Genomic DNA, 20,561 nt, shown 5'->3' on the forward strand with positions numbered 1-20,561 from the left:
TAGAGTTGAGGGTGGCATATATAAGAGCAACATTTAAGTTAAATTTGTTCAGGTTTGATGATACAACAAATTATATAATTTTATTAATATATTTGATAATTCACATTACCTAATGGAGTGTGATTTACGAAGTAGTTGCTGCATGAATATCTATTAATTTATTGTGTATTGTTGCTAATTCACGTAAAACAGTTTTGAAGAAGACAATGAATTATCAAGCTATGTCCCTGGCAGGGAACTTACCACTCAAAATGAGGTAGCTTGCTGAGTTGAGTGAGACAAACCAGGCATTCACTTTTGTTTGGGCTGCTCCCAGGAGGAACAGTATTATAAAGTAACAGCAATAAGCAGTTCCTTGAATGCATTGTTTTGCTTTCAGAGATTGGAGCTCCTTTTTAAAAATGATCATATTAAATGCTCATGTTATTTCAACAAGAATTAAGGATTTACTCTGAGATATTTAGGTAATAGAGAGACAGAGCTCCTGTATCTCTAGTGAGATATGTAAACTATGCATATAATGCCAATAAAAGACAGAAAATATTAAATACCAAGAAAGAGGGAGATGTTCAGAGAAAGGAAAGATAGTTTAATGTTTGCAGAAGATCTGAAAAGCCTTTATGAAGGATTCATGAAGGTGGCATTTGAGTTGGGCCCTGAAGGGTACAATATCATTTATGGCCTAAATATAAATAATTTCACTTCTAGAGAATAGTTCAGTGGATGAATTTCCATGAATGGAAATGTAAAATGCAATAGTCCTGTGGTCCTATCTGTACTTACAGGCCAAGAGTTCTTGGTAAGAAGAGAAAAGTCTTACATTATTTACTACCATGTGTTACAGGAATAAAAAATGTATGAGTTGCAAAAATTTGATGGCTGAGATTTCTCGTCACTAAAGTGAATTGGTTTCCAACCAGGATCCTATCAGACAGGGTGGTCACTTTGCATTTTCCCTCCCCTACAGTGTTGCCCAGGCAACTATCTCCTCTGATGGAAGAGGCCATTTGAGCAACACTTCCAAAAGCATTTTTTGCAAACTCTAGTGCTTCAAGATACTCCTGAAGAACAAGAAGGAAAAGAGTGAAAAAAAATAGGCAAATAACTCAGGGCAATAATAAGACTATATTTCTTCACAGACACTTAGAATGCATATTTATCTTCTTAAAGACTCCTTCTTAAAGAAGTCCTGCAGGAATGGAATCTGTCTAACTTTAGTAAATCTGGCATTTTCCAATCCAATTTTATTGAAAGACAAGTTATTAAAATTTGAAATACATTTATTGAGGTAAAGTTTACATGCAGGGTAATATATACACTGTAACTGTATAATTTAATATGTTTTAATAAACATATATATGTGTAACCACCACCCAAATCAAGATGTAGAACATTCCGATTATCACCCCAAATTCCCCCTTACTCTGTTCTAGTAAATATCCACCCTCCATTGAAAACTATTTTGTTTTCTGGCATCACAGACGATTTTGTTTGCTCTCACATTTAGATAAATGTATTAGGTATTATGAAATGTTAGTTTCTACCTTATTTTGTTCAAACATATGTTCTGGGGGTTCATCCATGTTATTGAATTTACATATCATTTTAGTTGCTAGAGAAGTATTCGATTGTATGAATATACTACCAGATGGTTATTTATTTTCCTATTGATGAAGATTTACATGGTCTTTAGTTTCAGATTTTATGAATAAGGTAGTTAAAATTTTTTAAATTCCAGTGTAGTTAACATACAGTGTTTTATTAGTTTCAGGTGTATAGTATAGTGATTCATCAATTCCATATATTACTCAGTTGTCATTAGGATAAGTGTACTCTTTTTTTTTCCTTTTTTTAAAAATTTCTTTTTGGCGTAACAGTATTCATTGTTTTTGCACCACACCCAGTGCTCCATGCAATATGTGCCCTCCCTAATGTACTCTTAATCCGCCTCACCTATTTTACCCATCCTCCCACCAACCTCCCTTCTGGTAAGTGTCTGTTCTCTATACTTAATAGTCTGGTTTTTGTTTTGTTTTGTTTTTGGTTTGTCTCTTTTCCCTTTTGTTTGTTTTGTTTCTTAAATCCCACCATATGAGCGAAATACTGTATGAATGTAATCATATGGTATTGGTCTTTCTCTGACTGACTTTGTTTAGCCATATACTCTCTAGATCCAGTAGTTTTAAATATTGTGGAACTAGTTTTTTTTGTATGTGTGTTGTGTGAACTCAGGTTTTCACTGATATTAGATAAATGTCTTCAAAGGAAGTTGATCAGGTGCATCCAGTTTACATTTTCTATAACAAATTTCCAAGGATCATTTGTTTTACACCTCACCTACCCCCATTTTGTATTGTCAGTCTCTTCAAGCTTATCCATTCCACTGAATGTAAAATGAAGCATTGTTGTGGTTTTCATTTTCATTTACTTGAATATTAATGATCTTGAGTATCTTCTCAAGTGCATATGGCCATTTATAAATTTTCTTTTATGAAGTGTGTTTTAAGTTTTAAATCAGATTCTTTTTCATTTATTAATGATTTGTAGTAGTTCATTATATATTCTGGATTCAAATACATATATTTACTAGTCTATGTCCTCTGAGAAATTTTTAGGCTGTCAAGGAAATCACTGTAGGAAATGTTTACTTCCCCAAATATTACAAAACTAATAGTTACCATTAAATATGATGCTTACTATAGGCATTTTATTGATGTCTTTATCAGATTGAGTAGTTTTTCCTTTATTCAGCTTTCTGAGTTTTTTTTTTAAAAAATCATGAATGGACATGGAATTTTGTCAGATATTTATTTTATGTCTATTGATATACTAGTATAGTTTTTCTACTTTACACTTTTCTTGGGCAATTTACATTGATTTATTTTTCAGGTAATAAACTAATCTACATTTCTAGTTAAAACAAACTGGGTTAAAGTATACTTATCAATAAGAACCATAAAACCCCAGGGCTAGGGACTACATCACATAGAATTCCTATCTTTTTTCCCCCCATGATTCTTTAGTCTTTCAATTTTAATTAAATTTTTTTTCTCTTTCCCTTTTCAAACAATATCTTATATTAAACTCTTTTTTAAAAATCTCTTTTAATTTTCATTTTACGGTTATATTCTACCCCTTCATTGAATTTAATTTTATTTTTGTGTATATATAAGTTTTCCCTTTCTTTACAATTTTGGGATGCAGTTTCTTTTAATAGAACAAAATACATCCAAAATCTAGTGTATGGCTCTGTTGTATTCACCTGTCTGATTATACTCTCTTTTCTTTCCTTCCTTTTTTTTGGGAGGAGGGAGGGTTGTTTTCTTTTATGTACTTGTTTTTTTGTTTTTCTTTGAAGTATTTTTTAAAATTTTTTATTTCTTATTTTTTTATAAACATATAATGTATTTTTATCCCCAAGGGTACAGGTCTGTGAATCGCCAGGTTTACACACTTCACAGCACTCACCATAGCCCATACCCTCCCCAATGTCCATAACCCCACTCCCCCTCTCCCAACCCCTCTTCCCCCCAGCAACCCTCAGTTTGTTTTGTGAGATTAAGAGTCATTTATGGTTTGTCTCCCTCCCAATCCCTCTTGTAGTATTTTTAAATTTACCTTTCTACTGTTACATTCTATCCTTTCATTTTATTTAATTTTATTTCTGTACACATGTAAGTTTTAATTTATTTACAAATTTGGGATCTATTTTTCTAACAAAATACACACAGGATTCAGAGTATTGCTCTATTACGTTCACCTGTCTGATTACATTCTCTTTCTTTTTGTAAAAAAAATTTTTTTTTCTGTTTCAGGTCTTTTCTGATTTGTTTAGTGTTTATTTCTCTGGGGTCATTGTTGCCATTTTAGTATTTTGCTCTCTCATTCACCTATTCTTCTCTGGACAGACTGACAAGGTGGAAAAGCTCACCTCAAGAAAGAGAACAAGTGGCACTACTAACTGCCAGGACACTAATCAGTATAGACATAAGTAAGATGTCAGAACTAGGGTTAAGAATAACAATTATGAAGATACTAGGTAGGCTTGAAAAAAGCATAGAAGACACTAGCAAATCCCTTTGTGGAGAAATAAAAGAACTAAAATCTAATCAAGTCAAAATAAACAGGGCTATAGATGAGAAAAAAAATGGAGTCTCTAACTGCTGGCATAAATGAGGCAGGAGAGAGAATTTGTGATATAGAAAACAAAAGGATGGAGAATAAAGAACCTGAGGAAAAGACAAACTTCTGGATCATGAGGGGAGAATTCAAGAAATAAGTGATACCAAAAAGTGAAACAATATTAGAATAACTGGAATCCCAGAAGTAGAGTTAAGAGAAAGAGGGCAGAAGATATATTGGAGCAAATTATAGTGGGCAACTTCCCAAATCTGGGGAAAGAAACATGCATCCAAGTCCAGGAGGCAGAGAGAGCTCCCCTCAAATTCAATAAAAATAGGTCCACACCACAACATATAATAGTGAAACTTGCAAATCTCAGAGAAGGGAAAATCCTGAAAGCAGCTCAGAAGAAGAAGTACATAACCTACAAGGGTAGAAACATTAGACTGGTAGCAGACCTATCACAGAGACCTGGCAGGCCAGAAAGGACTGGTGTGATATAGTTAGAGTGTTAAATGAGAAAAATATGCAGGCAATAATACTTTATCTAGCTAGGATGTCATTCAAAATAGAAGGAGTGATAAAAAGCTTCCAGGACAAACAGAAACTAAACAGAAAATTTGATTGTGATCACCAAACCAGCCCTATAAGAAATATTAAAAGGGATCCTTGAAGCAAAGAGAGAGCCCCAAAGTAACATAGATCAGAAAGGAACAGAGACAATATATAATAATAGTAACCTTATAGGCAGTACAATGACAGTAAATTCATATCTTTAAACTGTTGCTCTGAATGTAATGGACTAAATGCAGCAATCAAAAGACAGAGTGTATCAGATTGGATAAAAAAGCAGGAACCATTGATATGCTTTCTGCAAGAGATTCATTTTAGACCCCAAAACTCCTCTAGATTGGAAGTGAGGGTGTGGGAAACCATTTAACATGCTAATAGACAATGAAAGAAAGCTGGGGTGGAAATCATTTTATCAGCCAAAGTAGATTTTAAACTAAAGACTGTAATTAGAGATGAAGAAGGACACTATATCATATTTAAAGAGTCTATCCTACAAGAAGATCTAACAATTTTAAGTAATTATGCCCCTAACACTGGAGCAGCCAATTATATAAGTCAATTAATAATAAAGTCAAAGAAACACATCAATAATAGTAGGGGAGTTTAATACCCCACTCACTGCAATGGATAGATCATCTAAGCAGAAGATCAGCAAGGGAAAAGGGCTTTTGAATGACACACTGGACCCGATGGACTTCCCAGATATATTGAAAACATTTCATCCTAAGGCAACAGAATACAAATTCTTCTCTAGTGCACATGAAACATTCTCTGGAATGGATCACATCCTTGGTCACAAATCAGTTCTCAACAGGTACCAAAAGATTGGGATCATTCCCTGCATATTTTTGGACCAAAATGCTTAGAAACTGGAACTCAATCACAAGAGGAAATTTGGAAAGAACTCAAATACATGGAGGGTAAAGATCCTACTACTAAAGAATGAATGGGTCAACCAGGAAATTAAAGAAGAATTGAAAAAATTCATGGAAACAAATGAAAACAAAAACACAACTGTTAAAAATCTTTGGGATACAGCAAAGGTGGTCCTAAGAGGACCACTTTTCTTTCTCAAGAAACAAGAAAGTTCTCAAATGCACAACCTAACCTTACACCAAAACCGGCTGGAGAAAGAACAGCAAATAAAGCCTAAGCCCAGCAGGAGAAGAGACAAAATAAAGATTAGAGCAGAAGTCAATAAAATAGAAACCAAAAGAACGGTAGAACAGATTAACAAAACTAGGAACTGGTACTTTGAAAGAATTAATAAGACTGATAAACCCCTGGCCAGACTTATCAAAAGAAAAGAGAAAGGATCCAAATAAATAAAATCATGGATGAAAGTGAAGAGATCACAACCAACACCAAAGAACTTCAAACAATTATAAGAACATATTATAAGAAACTACATGACAACAAATTAGATAATCTGGAAGAGATGGATGTATTCCCAGAGATTCATAAACTCCCAAAACTGAACCAAAAAGAAATAGAAAACCTGAACAGACCCATAATCAGCAAGGAAATTGAAGCAGTAATAAAAAGTCTCTCAACAAACAAGAGCACAGGGCCAGATGTCTTTCCAGAGGAATTCTACCAAACATTTAAAGAAGAATTAATACCTATTCCTCTGAAGCTGTTTCGAAAAGCAGAAATGGAAGTAAAACTTCCAAAGTCTTTGGATGAGGCCAGCATTTGTTTGATCCCCAAAGCAGATGAAGACCCCACCAAAAAGGAGAATTACAGACCAATATCCCTGATGAACATAGATGAAAAATTCTCACCAAAATACTAGCCAATAGGATCCAACAGTACATTAAAAGGATTATTTACCACAAGCAGGTGGCATTTATTCCTGGAATACAAGGGTGGTTCAACATCCACAAGTTGATCAGTATGTTACTATACCTTAATAAAAGAAAGGACAAAAATCATATGATCCTTTCAGTAGATGCAGAAAAAGTACAGCATACTTTCTTGATTAAAACTCTTTACAGTATGGGGATAGAGAGTACATATATAATGGAATACTACTCATGTATCAAAAAATGAAATCTTGCCATTTGCAATGACATGGATGAAACCAAAGGGTATTGTGTTAAATGAAATGAGTCTACCAAGGAACGACAATTATCATAGGATCTCACTGATATGTGGAATTTGAAAAACAAGGCAGAGGATCATAGGGGAAGAGAGGAAGAAATAAAACAAGACAAAACCAGAGAGGGATCCAAACCATAACAGACTCTTAATCACAGGAAATAAACTGAGGGTTGCTGGAGAGGGAGGGTAGTAGGGGAATGAGGTAACTGGGTCATAGTAAGGAGGGCATGTGATGTAGTGATTATTGGGTATTATATAAGACTGATGACTCACTGACCTCTACCTCTGAAACCAACAATACATCATATGTTAATTAATTTAATTTAAATTTTAAAAAGGAAAAAATATATAAATTTAAAAAGGAATTCAGATTCCATTGGGGGAGACAAGCAAAAAATATGTAAACAAATTTCTGAATAACACAATTAATTCTTTGAGGAGAGTGAAACTAGGGCAATATATATTGGGTTGGAAGTATGTACAATTTTGTATAGAGTGGTCAAGGAAAAGTTTTCTGAGCAGTTGACATTTCATCACTGACCTAGATAATATGAGAAAACCATGATATGAAGATTTCTGAGCAAGAAATTTCCAGATAGAAGAAACACTTGGAGAAAGATCTTGAAGTAGGAAAGTTCTAATATTAGCTTGTGTGGTTAGATTCCAGTGGATGAGGGACCACTGATAGTCAGCTTTCTGTGAAAAATGTTCTAAAAAGACTAGCTTGCCAGGTGATGGCTTTTGTTAGCCTTTTGATTCTTGTCCACTCTAGCCTGCTAAATCAAAAAAAGTATTTCAGTAGAGTAAGGAGCATTAGGAATGTCATTTTTGGGGAGCATTTCATTAAGACTGTTAAATTCTACGAAATGAAACATCTGTGGATATATCTCATTCTGAGTCATCCATGAGTCCTCATTTGTTGGAAGAAAGAGGAGACAAGATCGGTGACTGAGCACAGTGTGCTGCTTTATGGGGCACAGAGATAGGCTGTGGTTGTGAGAATGTAGATACAACAGGACTGGTCAGGGTACGTCAGCAGCCTAAGAACTGTAAAACAAGGTGATGAAACAAATTATAATGGATTTTTTTTTTGTCCTGGTGCATTACTTGACATAATTTAAAGAAGGAATCCTACTGTCAGGAGCTGTCAAATTCTCTCAACAATGCTGTGACAATTGAACTTCTCTGTTACCTTCCAGACTGTCACTTAATTTTCTGGGAGTAGGGGGTTTGATAAATTACACGTTTGTCAACTAAGCAATACTCCAAATTCTTGTTGTTTTTTCCCTCCACTATATTTTCTCATGTCAGAATTTTCTGTGGGAAACAACTGGACTTATTCTGAAGGCATAAATGTGCACACAAATCAGAATTGGATACACAAATACAGAGCTATTAGCGTCATGGGGGACCTGTTCTGGTTATTTATGCTCAGGTTACTCCTTGGAAACAAGAATAAACTCTGAGGGAATTTGTGGATGGAAAACATCACAAAAACCTGTTCTAATAATTGTGAAACATATGTCCTCTCACAGTTTCATTAAAATCTTTTTCTTCTACTCTGTCCTCAACATATCCACATAAGTTAATCTAGGTAAAGTCTGCTCAAGTAAATTGAAGTAGAGAGGTGAGCTAAATCATACACATATTTTAGAAATAGAAAAAGTACTATTTAGGGGAAAAAAAACAAAACACTGATTTTGGCCTGGCTATCTAGAGGGCCTTTTTAAAATACCACCCATATTTATCAGAGAACCACTTACTTATTCTTTGTCAGGCTAATTTTTTTTATGTCTTAACTGTTTTGGGGGTTTGGTATACCCAGTCATATTTCCCAATCCCAGGCCTAGTGGATTTTCCTTGATCCCAGAAAATTCACTGTAGCAAGGCTTTGAAAGATCATCCTATCCTATAGTCCTGTTTAGGCCCAAATACTGAAACCTTTGATCAAGGCCACTCCATAAAGCACTGGTAGAGAGAGACCAGGCATTTCCAGCCCAGGGTTTTGTTTCCCATCCTAGAACAACTCCATCCAAATATTTTTATGGTCTCATTTGGATTTGGCTATTCAGATACATTCTTGCTGCTGCATGCTGAGCCTGAGTACAGCAAGCACACAGGTTCTTAATCTCAAATTGAGTTAAAGGCTCCCTTCACAGATTTCTCTCTGTATACCCACATGTGAGTCTATGGACAGTTGACTCTATGTGTAAGTCACTATTATGTGTAAATGGTTCAGCTTAGTTTTCTCCAGAAAGGTATCAAGAGTCCATCAGTAAAAATCTTTTCAGATTATGCTGTGTAGTCCAACAATTTTATGTTTCCTTCCTATATTTATTTACCATAGACAGGTCCTTGACTAATACTTGCTTTGGGAATTTCCAGAAAAGCCTTTTTAGAGGACTTTCAGTTTGGTGGATTATAATCAGGTGGTTAGGGTATACAGAGAATAAAAAACAGGCAGAACTTTAACCACATGGTAATTGGTATCTATGAAATATTATATAATTTGGTGACATCCAAGTGTTATCTGTAAATGCCATCAAATTTCAGTTTTAGACAAATACCTAAAAGGTTTAACTCTCCTCTCCAGGAACTATTCCTCTCTTCTATCTGTAGAAGATACAGATAGAAGATTTCTGGGGAGGGGCGCCTGGGTGGCTCGGTGGGTTGAGCCTCTGCCTTCGGCTGGGGTCATGATCTCGGGGTCCTGGGATTGAGCCCCGCATCAGGCTCTCTGCTCGGCGGGAACCCTGCTTCTCCCTCTCTCTCTCTGCCTGCCTCTTGGCCTACTTGTGACCTCTCTCTGTCAAATAAATAAATAAAATCTTAAAAAAAAAAGATTCTGGAGATATAGACTGGTTAACTAATGTACTGTTTACTCTTTTTGTTTCATTCATTCAACATTCAGCAAACATTTATTGAGTACTGCTGAGTATTTGACACTAAGAAGCCAAGGCCCAAGCAGAAGATAACACAAATTTCCTGTCCTCAGGAAGCTGGCATTCTGATCAGGGATCAGGGAAGTAACAACAAGAAAAATATGATAAAGGATTCAAAGGCAAAATAGTTACATAAATACATAACTTCTTTTAGTATGGATCTTGGCATGGATTGTTTAAAGCTTGGAAAATTATCCATTTGCTAGAAATTGGAATCTAATAGCTGTAATAGATCCCCCAGATGCCAAAAGTCTAATCAAATCATCACCAGAATCCAGAAACTTAAAGGGCTGTAGAAAGAGAGAGCATTTGAATTGGGGTATTGACAGAATACTTCTCTTTACATTTATTTCAAGCCAAATAATTTTCCTTCCAGTTTTGTTTACATTTGGTACTTGTATCAAGCTCTTATTTTCTTCTGATAACCCATTAACTTAAAAGTAGCTCTTATGAAGCAATAGTGACTTTTCCATTATTGAGTATCTGTTTCAAAGCCATTTAATCTTCCAAGCAGAATTTGTTGTGTGAAGTTTTCTGCAGCCAAGAATAATTTATTTGCAAATGTAGCAATAGCACACAATCAGCCAAACAAGATTGAGTTTTTTCTCCAAATAATATTCTACTGAAAGTTTAAATGTTTCTGGTCTGTGTTTCATTAGAATTTGAATAGGTATGTGCAGCTACTGAAAATGTTCTCTGATAGTGAAATATTGTTTGGGTAACAGAATCCTGTAAACATAAAACCTCCTTTGAGAATACCAACACATTCAAATGTTCTACTCAAGACAAATATTATTTGGAAGGCAACACTGCTTAAATGAAAGAATACGATTCAGATTATGACTATAGTACTTTTTACTAAAGAATTAATTAATTTGAAAATGTAGGTACAAAGAAAAATACATATACTTGTATAATTCAAAATTATTAAATTGTTACAAATTATTAAAAATCCTCTTCACTCTACTTTAGCAGTGTTACTCAAAAAAAGTTGTAAAAATATTAAAAATTGAAGGAAAATTTCTAAATGACTTATAAGGTCAAAAACTCTGTCATAACACTCACACAATTAGCATAAAGGAAACTTAAATGTTTATGTATGAATATGTCATAACACTTAAGTAGTTTGTTTAGTTTGCATGGCTAGTCCCTCAGTAGGTGCTATGAGATTGATTTTACTTGCTATCAAATATAGAGAAGCTGTCACAGTAAGCTTGCAACAAGTCAAAAACTGGAAGCAACTGTTGCCCTAATTTGGATGTTAATACAGTTGACCCTTGAACAAATGGGAGTTACAGACAGGGCTTCGGGGCACTGACACCCCACACAGTCAAAAATCCACATGTAACTTTTGAGTTCCCCCAAACTTAATTAGTAATAGCCTACAGTTAACCATAAGCCTTACTGATAACATGTGTTTATTGAAAAAAAAAAATCCATGTGAAGTAGACTCATGCATTTAAAACCCTTGTTCAAGGGCCAAATGTACATTTATTTTGGGACCTTGAGTTATTTAAATCTCTAGAACTTTGATCCATATCAAGAGTATTAACAATGATAAACAGTTAACAGTGTCAACCTGGGAATATATTCTCTGTTCTTATGGTGATAATATGTTTGTGCTGAACTAGCCATCTCCTTTTCTCTGGTTCTTCTTGAGTTCATTATGTATATCTACAATCAATAATGGAGGAATTATTTATTTGAAGAACTAACTGATTTCTGTTTGTTCTTCAAATAAATAATTCCTCCATTATTTCTGTGGTGGAAGGAAAAAACCAGATCCACACCTTTGAATGTTATAAATGAAGGTCTAAAGATTTAAATTAAGAGGGGAAGAGTTTGAAGAAGGGTGACACTTGGTATGGTTTTGAAACAGATATAATTAAATTTATCATGATCTATTTAGGCGGATGGTGACGTCCAGGCATCAAGCACTGCCCATGTCTTCATCTATTCCTTTTGCTGTAGTCAAGAAAAGCACATAAATGAGAGTATCTTTGAAGTTTTTTTGCCCAGGATTTATCACTGATACATCATGAGAACAAGTATGATTATGTCCATTTTCATGGTTTTCTTGGTGTCACATAAGTATTTAGTAAGCCTGAGTTCACCATATGACTCTCATTTTTTTCCCCTTTGTCATAGATCCTTGACCTAGAGCAGTTAGGATTTCCTTTGGCAGAATATTTTCTATTAATCATTTATCCAACCACTTCAAAAATATTACTTATTGCATATTAATATGAGGCTCTGGGTCATGCTTTGAGGACACAAACCTGAGCAATCAAACTTGCTTTTAGGGAATCAGGACATAAAGACAAGAGAGTGAATCACGGCAGCAATGTGATGAGGTTGTGATGGTGGTATGAACGTGACTTTTTGGAAATATATAATAGAAGAAGCTTACCTATGCCTGAAGATATCAGAGAAGGTGTCCCTTCTCCATGTGAGCTGAAACTTGAAGGTTAAATAGAATCTGGAAGATGATCAGATCTCCCAGTGTCTCCCTTCACAGCCTCCATTTTTTTTTCTTGTGAAAAAATTCAATATTCACCATGTCAACACATTATCATTCCTAGAAGGTAATTCCCTGCTTGGCTTTCCATCCTTTCTTCATTTAACATATATTTATTAGGCATTTTAAGTATGCCCAGCTCTATACTAGGCATAGAGAACAAGAGCAAATGATTCAGACATGGACCCATTCTTGTGGAATGCATGTTCCAGTGAGGAAGCTAACCATAAATATAACTAAATATCTATTTAATCCTGATTGTGTTGAGTTTACTGCATGAGGGATACAAAGTGTTCTGAGCCCATGTAATAGGGGACCTGGGATAATCTGGGGAGTGGTGGCCAAAGAAATCCCCTGGGAAGCTAAGTTTTTGTTCAAATCTGAAGCATGACTTGGAATTTTTTAGACACAAAGCGGGGAGGAAGGTGAATGGGAGGTTGCTTTCCTGGCAAGAGGGCAGCTTGAGTGAAGGCTCCAGAAACATAATGAAGGCCAGCCACTGAAAGCCAGATCTCAGAAAAGATGTTAAAGAGTGATCGAAGAAGGACCCATAACAGGGCCAGTATTATGAGGAGCCCTGTGGGTTATTTTATTATTTCATTTACTTGGCTTCGCTCTGCTCTACTCTGCTCCACCTCACCTCACCTCATCTCATCTCACTTCATTTTGTGTAATCTCTACACCCAACCTGGGGTTTGAACACAGGACCCCAATATCAAGAATCACATGTTCTTACAACTGAGCCTGCCAGGCACCCCATCTTGTGGGTCGTTTTAAAAGAGCTGGACAAACGGGGAAAAGCCAAAGATTTTAAGGGTTGTGGAGGGGGGGGATGGGAAAGACAGAATGAGATATCCAATCTGAGGGTAAAAGATAGTCTTCTGGCTATTCAGAGATTTGATGAAAGGAAAATTCTTCTGGGGCCATTTACCCACTAGTCTGCATTCCTTAAGGAATGTTGAATACAAAATTAAGTGGATAAAGTCTCAACAGGGACCAGAGCTTTGTTTCTGGCATCTGGCTCTAGCTAGCTCTTCTAAGAGATTCAGTAGTCAACAGAAGACACCCATTGGGGCAGGCGTCTTTGGGAAACAGCATGAAAATTGTATGAGACTTCATCTCCAACCTCATTTAGAAAGCACTTAGAACTGCTTTTGTAACAGAGTAAACCAAACTATCTCTTTGTTCCTGCTTTTCCTTTTAAGCGCAAATGTATTCTTTCCACCGGGCATCAAGCCTCCAACACTGAAGACCTTCTCTGGACAATAACATAATAATAATATAATACATAGTATATATAATATATGTATAAAATAATATAATAACATAACTGGTCACTGCAGAACTGAATGTCATAGTTTATGCATGCCACCCGGTGTTGACTTCATTCTAGCTGTTTTTGGTTTTGTTTTGCCAGACACTACTTTAAACTTTAGTAAGATTTATTTGAGAATATAAACTTATCACACAGATTGTAATGGTAGAAAGCTTTACTTAAACATACTATTAGCTTCAACTTGATTACTGAAACAGAATAATTGGTATTCCCAATTCCATTATCCACTTGCTGATGCCTTCAACAAATAAGGCTGGACCAGCCATGGACAGAATTGTGTAGTCAGATGAGTTGATGAACACTTTCTGTACCTTATTCCTTCCTTTCATTTCTTATTTCCTCCTGGCATAGAAGTCCCAATAAGCTGCTTGCCAAGGATCCCAAAAGGATCATTGGTTCCAGGCACCATGAACTGCTACCCTCCTTCTTTCTTCCACCCCAAACATATTTGTTCTGGATCACATTCTCTCAGTCTCTAAACTTTAGCAAGATTAAATGATATGTGATTTTGAGCTAAGGTGTGAAGGATTGATTATAATGCCACCTTCTCAGAAAATATTTGCTTTTTTTTTTAACATCACGTTTTAGAGTTTTAGGTAGAGTTTTTGTTTTATTTATTTATTTATTTATTTATTTATTTTTATTTATTTGACAGAGAGAGATCACAGTACGCAGAGAGGCAGGCAGAGAGAGAGGGGGAAGCAGGCTCCCCGCAGAGCAGAGAGCCCGATGCAGGGCTCGATCCCAGTACCCTGGGATCATGACCTGAGCTGAAGGCAGAGGCTTAACCCACTGAGCTACCCAGGTGCCCCTTAGGTAGAGTTTTGAGTAGGATAGCAGTATCAAATAATAATAGCATAAACATAAGGGAGATGGCATAGAATGGAGGACGTTTCCCCATGTCTTTCATGTAAGAGCACTATTGGATATTTGGGTAAAGTTGTAAAGGTTTACAAACTATTTCTACAGTGGTATGTAATCCTTTTAACAGTCTTGTAGGTGGGTAATGAGAGGACTGAGGAAAGAATATCTGCTTGAGTCCATCTACGGTGCATAACAATAAGATAAGGATATGAATCATCTTGATGGGATTCAGATAATTGTGAGACCAGGCAATAAAAACATCATATTTATTTACTCTTATGCCAGCTCTTAAAACAAAAAGACACATGGACCAAAATTAGTGTAATAGCATGGTAAAGAGAAATCATGATCTAGAAAGAGATGTGTAGGATTATGATGATGATCAAGTGGAAAGCTGACTTATCAGCCTTTGGAAGCCAAGTCAGAAACAGAAAAGTGATAGATCTCTTAGTCTTCTAGTCAGGAAGAATAGATATTGGTAAGGGGTGTTAACATAGTTTTATTTTCTTGGCACAAAGTTTTGAAGAGGTCTTCCTCACACTACATCTTATAAAATGAAAACTAAATGAGGAAATAGGCCATTGTCTCAGGAGCTGTTATTTTACAAATAAAATGAAACTGGATGATAGGCCTCTTCATTCTAGATTCCATCTTAGGACACTTTCAGGATTTGTTCCTGTGTCATCTGATTGGCTCTTAGTCCATCCTTTTTCTTCGTCTCTATGTGAGATCTCTCCTATAATCCCCTGTTGGCCACATTCCTGCCTCCCACTATTCAAACTGACTGTTCTTCTTTCTCACTGCTCTGTTGTCCATTCTCATTATACTGCTGACCTTAGAAATACCAGGGCTGGCCTCCTATTGCCACCTATTATTATACTGCCCACATAGCAGTGCAGACCTACCCTTGAATCCAAAGAATCCCCAGGCTTCTGTTTTCCTCATTAGTTCCACAGCATCCTCTCTATTTCCATTTGTTCATTTCTTTCCTATTGGGTGGCTTGCTATTGGGGAGGGGGATCCTGCTGGACTATGGTTGGTCCCCTAGCTATAATAGTTCTTTCAGCTTTACTGGGGCTTCCAATACCTTTAGAAGCTCCAGATTTCATTTGCCTTGGCATAATTGATTTCTTTGTCATTTGCACCCATTATCTCAGGAATTCTGCTTGTTTTCCAAGCTACTGCCTAAGTCTGTCCAATTTGCATGAGATCAAACCTCACTGTGAACCAGCTTTAAGTATATGCCCATGAGACTCTTTTGGACCAAGGGGAGTGGGGGCATGGCTTGCTAGCAGGATGTTACATGACAACATACCAGCATACCTGAGCCTGAGCTCCACCTTAGCTGGGATCCCACTGCAAAAGGAAAGAGAAGTGGATTTCAAAGTAAGTTCCTTTTTTTTTTTTTTTAATCGCAACCTCTGATAACAGTCTTTAAAGAGCAGTTCAGCAAGGAGTGTTCTATGAGGCTAATGTGTAACAAGTATATAGACCTCTAGTTTTCTAACTTGATCCAAAGAATGACTTTTCAATTGTCACAGGAATGAATGGATAGTTGCAAAACCATGCTTGCTTTTATGGGTTTGGAAAAATTGATTCTGTATCTAATTTCTACCACATGGTCATAATTGATGTTGTGTTAACCTGGGAAGAGCAAAGGAAACTTCCTTTTCTGGTTGAGATTCCTAGTGGTCATTTGCAAAGAAATTCTTAACAGTGTCTTTCTTAATATGCGATCTCATTTCCTACAGCCTTGCTCTTGATTGAGTGTGGTACATTAGAGAACAGGGGAAGATTAATAGAGAATGACCGTGGTTCATTCTTAGTGGGCAGCCGTGACGGATTGAATACCACTGGGTGCATTGCACTAGGTTTTCTGGCCAATTCTGTTTCTGACAATATACTGTCCAGAGTATTGATTATGCTAACCTCTAGTTGTAAATTTCTGTCTGGAGTGAAGTCTTGCAATAAGGCCCATTTGTCAAGTGCAAGCTTAATCAAAGATTATAATTGGCATTAATGAGTCCTCAGTAAAAGAACAGGATTGGAATACCAGTTAAAGATTGGTCCAGGTCAGTGTATCCATCCGTCATCGCCATCTGGAAGGGAAGCTGACAGCTGAGCAGGGAATCAGGAGAATTGCTGCTGGGATACTTCCCTTCTTGATGGGCTGGTGCCCATAGTCCTCATTATGGATTATGTTTAGATTGAGTGGATGACCTTTTTGGCATGAATTAGTACTATCATTCTTAATCTTCCCTTATGGGAAATCCATTCAAAAGATAATTTGAAAGCTTACAAATAGAAGTGGGGGGCCAGTTTAAACTTAATTCCAGAACCTTGGATTTGTCAATCACAATTTTGCAGGTATTTTGCATGCGTATTTGGGAAGTAAAATCCAGGCCTCTCTCTACTTCTCCACCCAAGGATTACTGTCAAAAACATTAAAAGGTGTCAGGTACCTGGGTGGCTCAGTTGGCTAAGTGGCCACTCTTGGTTTTGGCTCAGGTCATGGCCTGAGGTGGATGAGATCAAGTCCTGCATTGAGCTCCACACTCAGCATGGAGTCTTCTTAGATTCTCTCTGTCTCCTACTCTGCTCCTCCCCCCAGTTATGTGCATGTGCTCTCTTTATCTCTCTTTCATAAACAAATAAATAAATAAATAAAATCTTTTAAAAACCCCACATACAACATTGAAGGGGTCATTCTCTCTCTCCTGGGATTCCTCTTTAGAATACTATGTGTGTTTTAGTTTCATTACATCACAGAGGTGACATCTCTCTTCATTGGCTTTCATCTGCTCTCCCTTTGGTCATGCTCATCTGGGAGGCTAGAAGTAACACGGGCTAACAGCTGTTTGCACCTGAGAAAGAAACAGTCCTATCTTTCTCTGTCTCCCTTGTTGTTTTTGCTTTTGCATTTTTGGTTTTCTTTTGCACCATTAATGAGAGACTTTGCTATCTCTCTAAGAAGTCTGTTTTGCGTACTTTCTTCCGTCTTGTTATAAGGGCCAACAGAAGCCAGATTGAGTCCTAGGAAAAGGGGAACCTAGACCTCTCAAGTTGTGAAGACATCCTTCTAATTCCATGTAGTCTAGTATAGTTTACAAGGGCAAGGGGTCCAAACCCAAGCCTGTGAGAAAGTTTTAGTTTGTCTGGCCTTGTCTTTGTGCATATATTTCCTTTGTGAATGCCTACTTTTTTGTGTTCTAGTCATCTTTCAGTTTTTACGTCCTTAACATTCTGGAATCTCACAGATACATAAAGTTTCATTATGAGTATTGGTAGCATTCTAAGAACCTGCCAAATGTTATTTGATTTCTTAAAGCCCACTTCATTATGCTTCCTTGGCTATGAGTTTTCTGAGGGATTATTACTTTTACCCTTAATATATTCACTCTGCTCATTGAGAAAAGATCTCTGCAAAAAATATAATTCATAAAGCCAAAGGAGATACTCTCATTTGTAAATTCTAAGACCTTACCTTCTTCATTTTTGAATAGATATTTGTGGGTTTTGTTTTGTTACTCTAAGGATGTGTGGAAGATCAGAAATCCATGTCCTCATATATATTGTACTTTATTGGCTGATAGGAGCAATATCATTCAGAAAGAACATCCAGTCATGCATTTTTTCAGTCCAGAAATGGTTCACTTTTTCTCATATGTGCCAAGCACTGCATGAAGTGCAGGTGACGCAGTGGTCACAAAGAAAGTTAAGGTCCCTATGATGAGGGAGCAGAAGGTGCCCCCCCCAACCAGCCACAGTGATGTGTGACATTCCTTAGGCACTCCTGGGCTGCCCTAAAGGAAAAACAAATGGTTAACTGTTAGAGATCACAGTCCTGCAGGACAGGAGTCTCCCTCAATTTACAAATGTCCTAGTGATTTACAAGGAAGATTTCTTATCAATAGCCTAACTTCCAGATACCCATGACTCTGGTTCCTGAAGTACTAACATCACCCCTCCCCTCCATAAAATTGAGAGAGGCTAAGGCGGAAGGAACTGTAAATAAAATTGAATTTCTTCTAAACCTGAAGCCCATTGACAAGGACATGTGATAGGAGGAATGTAACATTCCTCCAGGAAACTCCCAACTGTCTTCATGTTAGTGCCTCATTAGAGGGAAAAACAGCCTTGGCTTGACAATAACCAGATCTCCATTACGTTGAGAGTCTTCTTTAGCATATGACAGTTCTTCTGGACCCCCGCTTTGTCCTCACCTTCCAACACCTCACAAACCCAGAGCAGCCCTTTATGCCCACAGGTCCTGTCCCCAGGCTTTAATAAAATAATCTTTCTGCATCAGAGACATCTTAAGAATTCTTTCTTGGTCATCAGCTCTGGACCTCACACCACCGAACTTCACTTATATTCTAAAACTTCATCAGCCATACTTATGGAACATACATTCTGAGTTAAAATTAAATTACACTTTACCCTAAGAAAAGACTGAAAATGGCACGATACCTGATCTTCTAAAGAATTTTAGAGAGTAAATGATTGTATGTTAAATTCTTAAGTGGGTAATTTGAGCGTATGCATTAGAGCACCCATATAGTCACACTACAACTGCTTTTTGGTCTCATAGCCAAGTTAGTTAAGAAAAACCATCTCCTCACACTTAAGGCAGTATGTCTAGGGCCATAAATAAGTTCTGCACACAATGTTGCTGTGTTGGAAGTTTCTATTAGAGCCTTCTGGCATAGAGTATGTGCATGATGTATTTTTAGTGTTATTAGCAGTATTTATAGTGCTAATAATAATTGCTACATTTACATATCTACTGTGTAGCCCTGTGCTAGATATGTACTTACCACCTCATGTAACTTTAAGATCAACTTTATAACATAGATGTGACTATCCAGATTTCACAGATCAGGTTCAAGAGATTAGTTTATTTTCAGTAACAACATTAGTAAGTGGCACAACTTGGATTTAAATCAGTGACCACCAGACTTGAAAGTCTGTGTTCTTTCTGTTGGATTCTTTTTTTCTCAATATCTAGACAGCCATCTTTTTGTTGGGACCTTTAAGAATGGATATGAATATAGGCATGGCCTATTGCTGCTGGCTTCAACAAATTCCCAAGTTTCTTTTGTGTTCTAAATTCATCTGACATGGTTAAAAACTTTCATTTGTAAGAGACAGTGTCATTAGCAGGATCACCTTATGAAGGAAACAAAATATAGCTATTTTCCTTAATCTCTACACTCATAAAACACACACACACACAAAGTTGTTAAAAATTCTTGATTCAACCTTTAATATTTCTATTAACTTACTTAGATATATCCTTACTGCGTATGTCTGAAGACTGGCTCGAAATACATCCTATCAATATTATAGTTAATCCTATGGCACCTTTTTCCATGTTTTAAAAAAGTTTTTCTTGCTTTTAAGTGTATTTTTTTGAAAGATTTTGTTTATTTATTTGCCAGACAGAGATCACACGTAGGCAGAGAGGCAGGCACAGGAAGAGAGAGGAGGAAGCAGGCTCCCTACTGAGCAGAGAACCCGATGCGGGCTCTCCAAGGATCTCCCTCGGACCCTGGATCATGACCTGAGCCGAAGGCAGAGGCTTTAACCCACTGAGCCACCCAGGACCTCTATAGTGTATTTTTTTTAATTGATGGATTATTTTTTCTCTTTAGAGAAAAATATCATTAAGTTTTACTGCCATCATATACAACACAAAACCCCAAGTAACTAGCCCATCTTAAAATAAATCATTAATTATTATAAATCATGAATATTAAACACTATCTTTAATAAAAAGGCTCATTACATACTAGTCAGTGATTCTAGCCACTGAACCAATTTTCATTCCATTATCAATTTTGTTTGGTCTTTAATAGCACCAATTGAGATACACTTCATTGTTAGGATCAAATAGAAGGAGAACTTATTCAATCATTTGAACACTCAAATGAACAATGGAGACATTGTGTGATAATTTAATTTGCCTAGTTGATTGGGTATCCCTAATCTCTTCTGTCTCCCTGAAGTGACATAATGAAGAAGTTTAACAGTAATCCATGAGTTTATTAAAGATCATATAGACCCTTCTATTCATCCCTCTCTCTGGCATACTGTGAGTTAT

Source organism: Meles meles, chromosome 3 (genome assembly GCF_922984935.1).
Source record: "Meles meles chromosome 3, mMelMel3.1 paternal haplotype, whole genome shotgun sequence".
NCBI classification, from domain to species: Eukaryota; Metazoa; Chordata; class Mammalia; order Carnivora; family Mustelidae; genus Meles; species Meles meles.